This window comes from Tenrec ecaudatus, chromosome 13, assembly GCF_050624435.1.
Source record: "Tenrec ecaudatus isolate mTenEca1 chromosome 13, mTenEca1.hap1, whole genome shotgun sequence".
NCBI lineage: Eukaryota > Metazoa > Chordata > Mammalia > Afrosoricida > Tenrecidae > Tenrec > Tenrec ecaudatus.
In genome coordinates, this window is record NC_134542.1 from 108546413 (window position 1) to 108560916 (window position 14504).

Consider the following 14504-nt stretch of genomic DNA (forward strand, 5'->3'; position numbering starts at 1 on the left):
CACAGGTCTATCATTGGCTTGGTGGTCTACAGACCAACTTTCATTGACACGAGCTAAAAATAAAGCAACAACAACAAAACAATGAAGTGCCATCTGTTCACCCTTTGCATTCTAGGCTCTTCCTTCCATGATTTCAATAGGTATTGCTATCCAACCACAATCCCCTCTGCATATTCTCAAGTATTGGGGAACCGCAATCTTTGGAGAATGGCTCTCCACCACCTCTCAATTATCCCCACCACTTTCAAGGTTCATGTAAAATGTCACCTGGTTTCTAACACATTTCCAGAATGCAGTATGGTCATGTTCGCCACTGAAACAACAGACTGCTTTGATTATAGCTTGTTCCTGGACAGTCTATATTCCAAGCACTTTTCCAGAGTGTGAGTGCGCAGAGACACAAAATATGCTTGCTAACTTAGAGTTTTCATTCTGAGGTGTGAACCATACAAAACATGATAAATAATAAGTGGTATTTTAGAGAGTGAAACAGCTATGGATAAAGGAGGGGAGCATTGGCAATGGCTGAATTGCTATTGTAAATCCAGTCATCAAGGACTGCCTCACTGAGAGGGGATAATCGGAGCCATGCTTTGAAGAGCAGCCACTTAGGGATCTACGGAGGAGAGCAAGAGATGGAAATAGAGCAGCCAGTGCAAGCTGCTGAGGTGGGAGCCAGGCTGGGGAGAGGAATCCAGGAGGACAGTAGGAAGAAAGAGGTTAGGGGTCATCCCGGATTAGACCCATAAGGCTTGGTGGCAAATACACATGTAAGGACTCTACTCTTACTATAGCCAACGGGATGGTTTCAATCAGAGGTCACCAAGACCTGAATTAGATTCTGACTGCCTTGTTAAGAATAGTGTTTAGTGGTGGGGGAGAGAGAGGGAAGTAAGTGAAAGTACTAGTAGAATTTTATTCTCACTGGGAAGGCTCATGGTGCCTTCGGCTGAGCAGTGGCAGTGGAAGGAGGAAGAAATGGTCGGCTCCTGGATACACTGGACAATAAGACCAAGGCAATTTTCCCAGAGTGGACATGTGTCGGGTAAGAGGAAAGGAGGATCAGTGAAGATCCTCGTGCATCATAATTCGTTTTGCCTTAATTCCCTCCCACCTCATATGCACTCTCAGGCAGTCAACCACCCACATCCCTCTGCATTCCAGATGAACTGATGATCTGCACCAAATGGTTAATTCCTCTGTGGAAGTTAAAAAAAATGAAATCAGGCTTAGAACCAGTTAAAAGATGGAGAAGGCGAAAATATTTTATTTTAATTTTGAATTAGATGTAATTTTGCTTCAGGCTAGCTGGAAGAGCTCTGTAAATGACAATTTAAACTTAAATTAATCTCACTTTAAAGCCTTTTTAATAAGGCTTTTATACGAAGCACTGAAAAGCTAGCAATGCAAAGGCCGTACCGTTCGCAGGAATATGTAATCTAAAACTGTGACTTAATTTGAGTTTTACTTTGCCTTTTAATTAAATTTCAGATCTTTACAGACAATTAGGATACATGGATAAGGCACATCTCTTTAGACAGTGATATAAAATGTAGAATTTGAGCAGCTATCTTGATGGAGAAACCTCTAGGTTTGACCCTGGGTTAAAAAAAAAGAGAGAGAGAGAGATGTGTAAGGTGGGCTTAGAAATCTCATTGAAGTTATGAATCCAGAAATTGTTTACTTTGGCTTAATTTGTGTGCACACAAATGTATTTTTGAATGCTAAACGTTGAATTGATGCAGACTTTGTGAGAGAAAGTAAGAGAGAAAGTGTTTGTGGTGAGATTGGTGCGTATCTTCCTGCTTGAAGTCCATTGAAAGCCAGCAAAAGCAGAAAGCTATATGAAACGTAGCTTACAGTCCATTCTTAGTGAAGCAATGCAAAAATAAAAATATACAATACAACAAAAGCAAACATTGTAAAACAGAAAGAACCATCGAAACTCTAGCTTAGTACATACTTATTATTGTTGTGGATAGTTTTGTATTCTGTAAAGGCAGCTATTACAAATAGACTGAAATTCACACTTATATCATATGTTACGAAGTTTAGAGTCTGAGTATTATACCCTGACATAGCTGACTTTGGGTTATTTATTTCCACCTGAAGGGAGAAATTTATTTAGAAAATGGCATGACTGTTCCAGGAAGAGAGGCAGCATGATTTAAATATCAACTGCAATTTAAGAAGAATAATGACAATAATGTTATTATAGGCACATTTAATCAGAGAAAGTGACAAACAATTTGTTGTAAAACACATAAATACTAGTTGATAGCTCATTCTGGCCACATAAAGGGCATAAGCTTTTTTCACACTGAGGCAGAGAAAATTCAAATGTATGGTACCGAATTATCTAGACTGCTAATGACAGACCATTTAACTTAAAGACCTTATTATGGAGTATTCATTTTCTGATGGTAAAATAAGATAATTGTGAAAGCACAGGAAAATGCAAAAATTATATAGGTATATGGATTAGCACAAATAGACAAAGTTATGTAAAAGAAGAAGGATAGCTTTATATTAAATGATTCAGAAATCTGTTTCAATAATTCAAGCATGTGCACCAACCCCGTGCCAGACTACTTACGAGATGCCGGGGCTTCAAAGACAGAACTTGGATAAACCAAGCTATGAATCACTGCTTTCAGCCTCATCACAATCTGGAATCCAGGAGGCTTACATTGGGTAATTTTTGGAAATATTACACAAGTAGCTCTTCCTGGTCGGTTTCAGTCTGCCGGTGCTACTGAAAGCTGTCCACCATGGGCTGCCCTGCTGACATCCGAAGCAACCCAGCAGCCTGTGAGCCACCACCGACCACAGGCCATGGGTAGGGCAGGGATTTAAGGCTACGGAGATACGTAGGACAGGGCAATGTGAGGATCAACTGACAACTAACAAAACCCAAACTAGAACGCCACATTACTCTGTGCATCTCTAAGGGTAATATGAAATGGCACCATTTTCACACAGCGCTTGGCCACAGTGAATCTCACACACACACACACACACACACACACACGCACACGCGCGCGCACACACACACACACACACAGAATGGGCAAAAACGAGAAAATCATGTTTCAAACTCCTGGCAACAGTGCACCCTGGCATACACCACGCATGTCTCGTGACATTTTCAGACATGAATTTCAGTCTCCTTTAAAATCACTCAATCGTCTGAAGATGTTAGCTTTGATCAGACGTGGGTAATTTTGCCATGGTCAACAAGTTCTGGATCCAGGTGGGCTGCATCCCCGTAATCCTAAAACAAACCATCAAAGCAGAACACTTGCTCCTGACGTGATCAGGCCAGAGAGCTGCAGAGTTCCCTGGGCTGGTCTGCACCCATGGAGGTGGTGCTGCATGGCAAAGTGCCCCCTGGCAGAGGGCTCCAAGGAGGGCTGCCGGACCGGGAGCAGAAAGCTGTCCCTGGGTGCCCAGGGGCTCTGCGCAGGATGTTCAGTGTGACCGCACACTCTCCTGATCTCGTGAGATCCCCTGGAGACTAGATGGATTCCTCTGCACCTGTGGCTTCCAGACCCACTGCAGGGCATCCTTTCTGGTGACAGAGTCAAACAGCCTGAGCAGAGGGGTGGGCCTGGGACATGCAGACTGTGTACCACCTGGCCTTGGGCTGACTGCCCTCCAGGTGGGAAAAGGGATTTCTTCTTATACTGGAAAGAAGTAGTTTGCAAAGCACAGAAGAGATCCTGCTGAGCGAGAGGCTGCTGCTGGGAACCAAATCTTCACGTCAACCTGCGCCAAGATGAAGGCTTAACATTAAGTGCGTTGGACAGAAGAAAGCAAATGAAGTAAGAGGCGTCAGTCAGCGTATCCAAAATACTGACCTGGCACCCTCACAAAAAGAACAGGATGGTGTGAAAACCTATAACACGAGCATTATTTTCATACAAACATCACATTATTTCCATAACAAAAGATCTATTCTCACTTTAAGCATTATATTCACAATTAATGTTCTGATTTCTATCCGAAGGTTTGAAAAGCGAGAGGCCCTAGTCTGTGTAAAGACAAAGACATAGACTGAGGTCCACCAGAGCTTGCCTCAGAGAATTATGGGTCAATAACCATTCTAAGGCCAATAATTTCATTTCTTAAAAAAATCCTCATTAACCCATTCTATTATTTCAGACATTGGGCCTTTTGCTGTTCTTATCCTTGTTAAATCATCTACAAACCTGTAGAACAGCTCAGCCATGACATCCGGGTATTGTTTTCTAGCTTTCTTTCGCCATCATTCAAAACAATTCTTCCCTCAGTGTAAAGAGCCCTGTTCTGTCTTGGTTTCGCTTTAGTCTGAGAGCTGCTGGGCAGCGGTTGGAAACCACCACCCACTCCTTGGATCAATATGCGGCTTTCTACTCCCATAAAGGGCTGCAGTCTCCCAAACTCACAGGGGCAACTCGACCCTGTCCTATAGGGTCAGTATGAGTAGCCATTGACTGGATGATGGTGAATTTGGTTTGGGGGCGTTACATGGGAGCCTTGGGTATAATTCACTTGACGATACCTACTATATTGTGCATATGTGATCCTTGGGTATAAATAACGATAGACTACTATTCTAGAAACCAGGCCAGAGTGCTCCCTAGAGGCAAGGATGGCACAACTTTATCTTACATACTTTGTTAAGGAAGACCAGTCCCTGGCGAAGGACATCTTGCTGCATAGAGTGGAGTGCCCTTGGCGAGCTGCATTGACACCGTGTCTGCGTCAATGGGCTCAGGCATCGGGACCCTTGTGAGGACGGTGCAGGGCTGAGCAGGGCTTCATTCTGCCGTGCACAGGGTTGCTATGAGTCAGGGCTGACTCGATGCCACCTGATAACAAAAGCTACCACTACAGAATAGCACTGAGGAGTAATATTTGTGAAACAGTATTTGAGGCCGTCGTTTTATGGTTTGTCAAGAGAAAAGAGAGAAGAATGAGTCCATCCCTCTTTATTGTCATTGTTTTTGCTAACGGAGATCACCTTCCCACAGTAGGAATGTCGCCTCCACTGCTGCTCTGTGTGCCTGCAGCTCGTTCCTCTGCGTCTCAGACAGACCTGCCGCTGAGGGCTGTGAGAGCAGATCAGCAGGCTTTCCCCTGGATCCCTTCCACCTGGGAACGGGTGGATGACCAGCTGAGGGCTCTCTCAGTAAATCCCCAAACTCCTGTGAGAGGTGGCTGGTTCCTTCTTCTTAACAAGGATCTGCAGCAGCTCTTGGGGCTCTTGGGACTTCTGGTCATCGCTCTGGTCACTGATGCTCTCTCACCATTTACCTTTAGCACAATCCCCGCTTTCTGCCCGGATTCACCGACAGATGACCAGGACCAGACAGTAATCGAGTGCAATATGACCGTCAGTTATCGTATTGTCCGTGTGTCTTTAAAGGGGTTGTGTGACACTGCTCCACCCTGCTGTTACCGCCTGTGACAGCTCCTTCTCTCTCCCTTTGCACATAAAATTGGGCATTTATAAATTCTGACAACAGTTTCTAGCTTGACATACCTCTTCCCTCGCCAGGAATATTCATTCTCAGAGTTTCCAGGATTGCTCAGGTGGAATTGACTCAGATCATGTATTTCCTCGGAACACACTCTTTCCTTTCATGATGTATGATTTGGTATTTAACTTCTAAAACAGAATGTCAGTTGAATGTGCATGGCTTTCTCATACTGAAAGTCCCAAAATGCAAAAGTATGGACTCTTATCTGTTGTGTTTTAATATACATTCTCTAGAAGATCTTACTCTTGTTTCCTAAATTTTAATTCATATTGTCACTGCACCACTTTCACAAAGTTACGAAAGTTACTTCTAAGACTGCTCCTTCTTATCAGTTACCAAGCCTTATTGGCCAGTCATCTTGAAAACTGTCACATTTTTTTCTAGCCATGTGTTGGTTATTGGGTAAGTGAAATATTCTTCCTGTAAAACATGTCCAGTATTGTGTGTGAGATCATTTCTGTAAATACTTTATGCATACATGTTATCAGTGTCTGTTAAAGTGCTTGTTGAAGAATGTATTTCAATTAATTCACTACCTCAACTCTGTTATACTAATGTATTACACAATTCTACTGATATTTCTGTCAAGTCCCATCCTGTTTTAGATAACATTCTATATAATTGTATCCACTACTAGAATTCTTCTCAAAGCAGTTTCTTACTAATAGATCTCTAATAGTTTACTTTTGCTACCTTTAAGGGGCCTTGGCGGCATAGTGGCTTTGAGGTTTGTCTGTGATCCTCAAGGTTGGTAGTTCAAAACCACCAAGAGCTCCTTGTGAGAAAGATGGGGCTGTCTAAAGAGTTGCCATCTGAGAATCTCACAGGAGAAGTTCTACCCTGTCCTTTAGCACTGCATCAACTTGGTTGCATGAGTTTGGCTCTTCTTTATCTTGCAGGATCTCCATGATGTAGCATTCCCGTTGTTTTTTTTTTAATTTTTTTATTTTAACAATTTATTGGGGCTGATACAATTCTTTTCACAGTTCATACATATACATACATCAATTGTATAAAGCACATCTGTACAGTCTTTGCTCTAATCATTTTTTTCTCTTTTCTTCTTTTACATTTTATTAGGGACTCAAACAACTCTTACCACAATCCATACACATACATACATCAATTGTATAAAGCACATCCATACATTCCCTGCCCCAATCATTCTCAAGGCATTTGCTCTCCACTTAAGCCCCTTGCATCAGGTCCTCTTTCCCCCCCCCTCCCTTCCCATTCCCCCCTCCCTCATATGCCCTTGGTAATTTATACCTCGCTATTTTGTCATATCTTGCCCCATCCGGAGCCTCCCCTCCCCCCCTCTCCGCCGTCCCTCTCCCAGGGAAGAGGCCACACGTGGATCCCTGCAATCAGCTCCCCCCCTCCAACCCACCCACCCCCCACTCTCCCAGCATCGTCCCTCACACCCTTGGTCCTGAAGGCATCATCCACCCTGGATTCCCCGTACCTCCAACCCTCATATGCACCAGTGTACAGCCTCTGTCCTATCCAGCCCTGCAAGGTAGAATTCGGATCATGGTAGTTGGGGGGAGGAAGCATCTAGGATCTTGGGGAAAGCTGTGCTCTTCATCGACACTACCTCACACCCTAATTAACCCATCTCCTCTCCTAAACCCCTCTATGAGGGGATCTCCACTGGCCGACACTTGGGCCTTGGGTCTCCACCCTGCACCTCCCCCTTCATTTAATATGATATATATATACATATATACACATACATATATACATATACACATATATACACATACATACACACACATATCTTTTTTTTTTTTGCATGATGCCTTATACCTGGTCCCTTGGGCACCTCGTGATCGCACCGGCCGGTGTGCTTCTTCCATGTGGGCTTATTTGCTTCTGAGCTAGATGGCCGCTTGTTCACCTTCAAGCCTTTAAGACCCCAGACACTATCTCTTTTGATAGCCGGGCACCATCAGCTTTCTTCACCACATTTGCTTATGCACCCATTTGTCTTCAGCGATCCTATCATGGAGGTGTGCAGTCAATGATATGATTTTTGTTCTTTGATGCCTGGTAACTGATCCCTTTGGGACCACTCGATCACACAGGCTGGTGTGTTCTTCCATGTGGACTTTGTTGCTTCTGAGCTAGATGGCCGCTTGTTTATCTTCAAGCCTTTAAGACCCCAGTCACTATCTCTTTTGATAGCCGGGCACCATCAGCTTTCTTCACCACATTTACTTGTTCACCCACTTTGGCTCCAGCCGTTGTGTTGGGAGAGTGAGCATCCTAGAGTTCCAATTTAATAAAAGAAGGTATTCATGCATTGAGGGAGTGTTTGAGTAGAGGCCCAAGGTCCTTCCGCCACCTTAATACTTGACCTATAAATATAGACGCATAGATCTATTTCCCCATCCTCCTATATATATTTGCATGTACATGTCTTTGTCTAGTCCTCCATTCCCGTTGTTTTTTCTCAACTTTCTAGTCTTACTTTCTACAAAGGTATAATGGTAAAGATAATGGTTATCAGTCCTACTTTTGCTAAATTAAATAACCTGGACAAGTTATATAAGGATCACAGTCTGAGTATTCTTAGTTCCTTCCTTAGCAAGAAAGCGGGATGAACACATTGTAGTGCCTAATAAAATGATAAGGAACCTTCGTGGTGTACGCATTAGACTCAATGGGTGCTTAACAGTCCAAGGGAGACAGATCTGGTGATCTAGTTCCATAAATATTACAGTCTAAAATTTCTGGGAACATTCAATTCTGACTCGTGGGGTTCCCATGAGCCAAATGGACTTCACAGTACCTAATGAAAATATAAGCAAAGAACATGTGAAGTCCCTTGAGTGGTTCAAATGGTGAATGTGCTCACTTTCTAACTAAGAGACTACAGGTTGGAAGCACTTTGGAAGAAAGGCCTGGATCTATTTGCAAAATATAAGTGATTTTAAATTTAATGATGCACAGATGCATTCTGTCACATGTGAGAACACCACACATAGAAGTTGATTCTAGAGTCACTGGGCAATAATAAGATAAACAATGTCTTTCCTACATTTACATCTGCACAATATTTCCAACTTCATGTCTTTTGTAATCCCTTCCTCTTCACAGATGTGCTAACATATATATATTTATTTATAAATTGTATATATATAATATATATATATAAATTCTTCGTAAATTAGCCCTATTTTAAAGATGAGCAATTGAAGTTTAAAAATTAAAGAGCTAGGATTTAAAGGACCACATCACAGGATACACAGAAAATATTGGTTTGTATTATTGAAACTGTTTATTTTCCCTGTCTGTGGTCAACCTGAACAATACTGTCAATTTTGGCAATACAACTTCTATAAGTCCATTAAAAGTCACATAAATGTGTGATGAATAAATGAGAATCCCTTTAACCTGGGCAAGATGATATGATATTGAAAGAGCATTAATTGATTCAGACAACTAGACTTTGCTAATGTTGCTACTAATTCACTGTGAGTTTGACTATGTAACTTGGTGCTTTGTGTGACGTGTTTTCTAGTCTGTGTAATGACACTGCAAGGAGAGTTATGACACAACAGAACATTTTCAAGTCTAAAATCTCCCAATTTCTAAATAATGTGATTGCTATTACTGTAGTTTGAGATAGAAATGTTTGCAGTGTGATTTCTTTGCAAAAATGATAAGGACCATGTATCAGACCCATCCGATCAGAGTTGGGCCAGGAATAAAGCATCAGATTCTTAAAAGAACTTTTATGACATGAAACCACATCATTTCATGATACAATGAGGATCCAAAGTAAAAAGTAATTTGATTTAATATAGCCAAACATCTGGATATGTGAATGAATATTTCAGCCTCCATATGGATACTTAACTTTGTGTGAATTATACCAACTTTATACAAAAAAGGAGCTGAAATTCCTATTGCAATAAATAATAGGGTTTGTTTAATTTGCTAATCACTGGTACTAGCCATTTAAAATCAGTTCAGTCATGGCCAATACAGCAAAACTGCAAAAGATAAGAATTTATGAACTGTGGGTATACTAGAATGATAAATGGAATTATAAAACCATTAGGGGTGAAGTCTTGAAATAGGAGACTTGGATGCGGCAGGAGTTTCATACAGGTGATTGGATTACCACCGAGAGCAATGCATATTCAAAGTGACTTGGTCATCACCCATCTCTGGGACAGGAACCAGTGCAGTGTATGCAACCCTATTAGCCAAGAGAGTTTGTTGCTATGCAATGCCAACACTGCCTCCCCCACATTGTTGTTTCTTTAAGAGGAGATTAAATTTCTGGCAGATAATTATTTTTCCTTCTATCATTCGTAGTTCAGGTTCCACCTACATGTTATCATTACAGCTCTGTTCTTGTTTCCCTTCATTGTTCATACTGGAATTGGGAATGATTTAAATATTTGGATAACTAATTACCTGTAAAATTTTGATTGATTTTAATTTAAAGATAAAGACACATAGACTCATATGCTTGGGATTCCAATTTTTGCCTATTTAATTTTACAGTTAAGTATTTAAATTAAAATGTGCAGTGATTCAAAAAGAAAAAAAAACAGAGAAAATTAACAGAAAACCAGATTCATCTTGAGACCCACCCCTACCACTTGGACTAAAGCTCGGATTGATGGTACCCATCTACTAAATCAGAAGGGTTTCTTGTTGTCTTTGTAGGATGGCTCTCTCGCTCCACTCATTTACTGTGGCCTGCAAACAACACAGACGCCTAGAGACTGAAGTTGTTTTGTTGTTGCTGTTTTCTTTTTCAAAGGTCACAAAATATCAAGAGAGGCCATACATATGTATGTGTTTCCAAGTTGATAGTATGTTATACATCATGGTCTACTGATGTTCAAGGAAATAGTCACCTAGAGCTTCCATTCGTGTGAAGATTTGTGGAATGGTGGGATGAAGCCTGAGTATAAGGAGGTTAGAAGTGTTTGTATCAATGGACATTAATTTGAAAAACATAACAGCAGGTCTTTAAACTGTTTCGCAGACAGTATATAGTCTCTTATGTAGGAAAGTGGTATAATTAAAAAGCTATCAGTAGTCTGGGATTGTCAAAACTCCTTTGTCGCCTGAAGCACATCCCTTGTAATTATCTTTCAGGCCTTCAGCTGGATCGCCATTAACCTCAGAAGAGCGAGGGTTACAGTGCTTTCTGGTGTGGACAATTTTATCTTCATGTAAATTAAACCCTGGTCCATAGTCGAATTAGATTTGGGAGATGATTGAGTATTAAACCCATTCACGTTTATTATCAGATAACACAAAGTATGAGGGTGCTACTAGGGGAGAAAAAGACACTTTTCCCTCATTTTGAGAGATTTTGAAATTCCTTATGTGCATAGAATATGATTCTGAGCATGCATTAGGGAGATAAAACTGTAGCAATAGAAGAAAAACTCAAAGGTATTTTTAGCTTCTCCCCAAAGATTCCTTTTCAGCACTCAGACAGTACAAAATGAGTCAACACTTAAAGAAAGCCAGAAATAATATAACAAGTCTGCAAAATTACAGCTACCTACAGCTCAAATCTTCAATCAAGTAATTGTTAAAGGCTCACTCAAAGGAGGAACAAGTATGTTCTCAGGTGAACTCACTTAGTATTTTTAACCCTATTGTCAAAAGAAAGGAGTCATAATTAAAATCACACAATATAGGAGGCAGAGAGCAGACGATTGCATCGTCCTGGTGATTAATGTCTATCCATGAGGCTGGCCCTTTAGTTTGTCTCAAGGGAAGCCACGTAGCCTATCTCTATATGATAACTTAGTGGCTGATGTTTGGTACAGACTACCCACTCTTGTCATTCCTTAGTGATGGGGAGCTGAGTACTAGTGTTGAAAGGCTGTTTTCATTGATGTCATTGATTGTCAACTATAGGCAGCATGCAGCCTACAATGAAATGTTTACTGTCACACTAAGCTAACTTGTAGGGACTCTGAGGGACGCCAGTTATGACTGGTGCGTTCAAGGAAGCATGCCTGACACCGTTTCTAAACTTGGGCTTGATTGACCTTTCATCAAAATAGAGTGTAGAAACTTAAGTTTGGAGTAGCTCAGGGGCAATGGAGAACAAGAAGGTTGGTCTACAGCACAAAGTTCTCCCCATTGATGATGCCCACTGCCACTGCCACTGCCACTGCCACACAAGACCTCTTTAGAGTACTGGAAGGCAAGGATGCTACTTTGAGGACTAGGGAGCATCTGGCCCAAGCCACGGCTTTTTCATTGCTTCACATGCATGTGAAAGTTGGACATTGAGTAAAGAAGACTGAAGAAGAACCAACGGCTTTGAATTATGGTCCTGGAGAAGAAAACGGAAAGTACTATGAACTGCTAAAAGGACACACTGGTCTGTTTTTTGGAGCAATGATGCAATTAGGACCAGAGTGCTCTTTAGAGGCAAGGAGGTTGAGACTTTGGCTCACCTATTTAGGATATGCTGTCAGGAGAAGGGCATCATGTTTGTTCAACTAGAGGAGCAGCGAGATCAAAGAAGGCCCCCAAGGAGATGGATTGACACAGTGGCTGTAACAATTTGCTCAAGCCTAGGAACCAGTGTGAGGATGGTGTGGGCTGGGCGGGGTTTCTTTCTGTTGTGAAGAGGGTCGCTGTGGGCTGGAGCCAACTCGATGGCATGAAGTCCATTTTTACTTCGAGTGAGGGGCCTTTTCTAGGGGTCCCAAGACTATAAATCTTTATGGGAGCTGACCGCCTTGTGTTCTCCTTTGGAGAAAAACATTGGGATATCAGGGTCCTTCCCATTGGTAGTTGAGGGCAATAAAACAAAATATATTAATAGATTATTGGGCACCCTGCTCTCCACTCCTCCCCCATAGCATATTCAGAGCATTCTGTGGAAAAGAGTCTTCAAAATGATAATTATGGAGTCACATTTTGGGACAGAAACATATAACTGCTACAATACCTAATTCTCCTTTGCAATAAGAAATCATTAAACTGGTTTTTAAATATTCATTGAAATTTTCCAATAGTGGAAACCATCATGGAGGGAGAGATAATAAGTGCCCTGAAAGAAAAAACAAAGCATCTAAATATGACATGGGCTAGAGTAGACCAGGCTCTGATCTTTAGTCATGTATCTAGAAAATGTAAGCAATCCAGCAGGAGATCCTATTTGATTGTACACTCTCATAATGCACCCTGTCCTCCGGGAAGGCCATTAGATGAACGTGAAGGACTGTGTCCGGGAGCCCAACTCTAAATCTTCTGGCTCTCAATACTGAGAGCTCTTTACTCAAGATAATAAGGCATTTCCCTAATCGTTAAGGAAAATAGTGAAGCACAGGGAGCTAAGCCGAGGAAAGCAGAGGACATCAGCTGAGTGCTAGAACAGGAGCATAGGTCCAAGGTCAAGGCTGTGCTACCATACAAGCTGCCTAAGAAGAATACTTACCGGCGCCGTTGAAGCCCTCATTATGAAGTGAATTTCTCTCATTGTAGTCCTGGACGAATTCCTGAAGAGATGTGGGAACGAGAAGGAGCCAATCAAAATGATCAAGTCAGTTCAATTAATTTTCTGAATATCATGAATCTGTACCTATGGAGTGAAAGCCAAATAGGTTAGCTTAGTGCCAGGTATGACTCCTATTTGAGTTCGTTGTTGGGATGCACTGGTTTTCCCTGGACGATTTTTCACAAGTCCTTTCAGCCCAGGTTGTCTTAGAGGGTAACTCTGTTCATATTTGAAATACAGGTGGCATACTTTCGGGCATCAAGCAACTCCCAAAACACCAAAGGACCACACATTTCCCCAAGGCGCACTGGTGATGGGAAACAAGAGCTAGGGAGGTGGAATAACCTAGTAAGTGACCAAGTTGTAATTCATACGCTTGGCTGTTTGATAGCAAATCTATTGCCTCATTCTGACTTACCACAGAGATTATTTCAAAGACTCTGTTATCTGTTTATTAAAGAAATGCTCCAAAATGGATTTTCAGGATGAATTATCAAGAGAAGAGGTGGCAGTTTATTAAAGGCTGATTTATCTTGATCTAACCCTACAAAGCACACATACCTTCATGAAAGTAAACATACCAATTTTTAAGTAGTCTGCTCTCAGAAGCACAAAAAATAAATAGCACTTTTCCTTTCTGCTTGGTTTGAAGTATTGATAGATCAGGTGTGAAGGTCAGCCAGCCCCAAAGTATTTCTACCAAGATTCTACTTCGTGGTATTCAACATGGAGTTCTACCCACTGGATAAAAAATAAATTAAATAGGAATATTTCACCAAGGAATTTTTTATTTTCCCATCACTGCAATACACTTGCTTATTCTTTGAAATAGGCAGAGTTTTCGTTTAAGAATTCCTTTTAGAAACTCTATCCCATTCTACCTACATCCCTGATATTGTCCCATCAGATTTCTCTTTGTTCACTAAACTTAACAGCATTGAAAAGGTATAGCATTTTATCCCTGGAGGGTACCCATTGATGTGGTTATGGATTTGGGGTGCTGATCACAAGGTCAGTAGTTCAAATCTCCCAGCTTTTCAGAGGGAGGAAGAGAAGGCTTTCTGCCCCTGTAAAGAGTTATAAAGTGGGAATCCCACAAGAACAGTTCTTGCTCGTCCTCCCAGGTCGCTGCAGGAGTGGGCTCAATGGCAATGTGCCCGTTGGTTTTTTATGTGGTATTCGAAGAGCAGAAATCTTTGGGGAGGGCCCATCAAGAAGGAAATGCATCCTTCAGAAACGTACACCCCTAGATGGGAGGATAGTGCAAGAGACAATCATTTTCTATTTTGATATTGTTTGCTTAACACAGGTTTCTATGATTTTCTTATGTTTTTTTTACGAACTCTCATACTATTTAGATGTGTTTGAATTTGGATTTGTGTCTATAATCTTTCTACTTATGCTTGGCAAATATTGATGATTCGATAAGTAGTTCCTCCCTTTATCTGGGTTGAAACAAGTACTCATGAACATAGAATCCT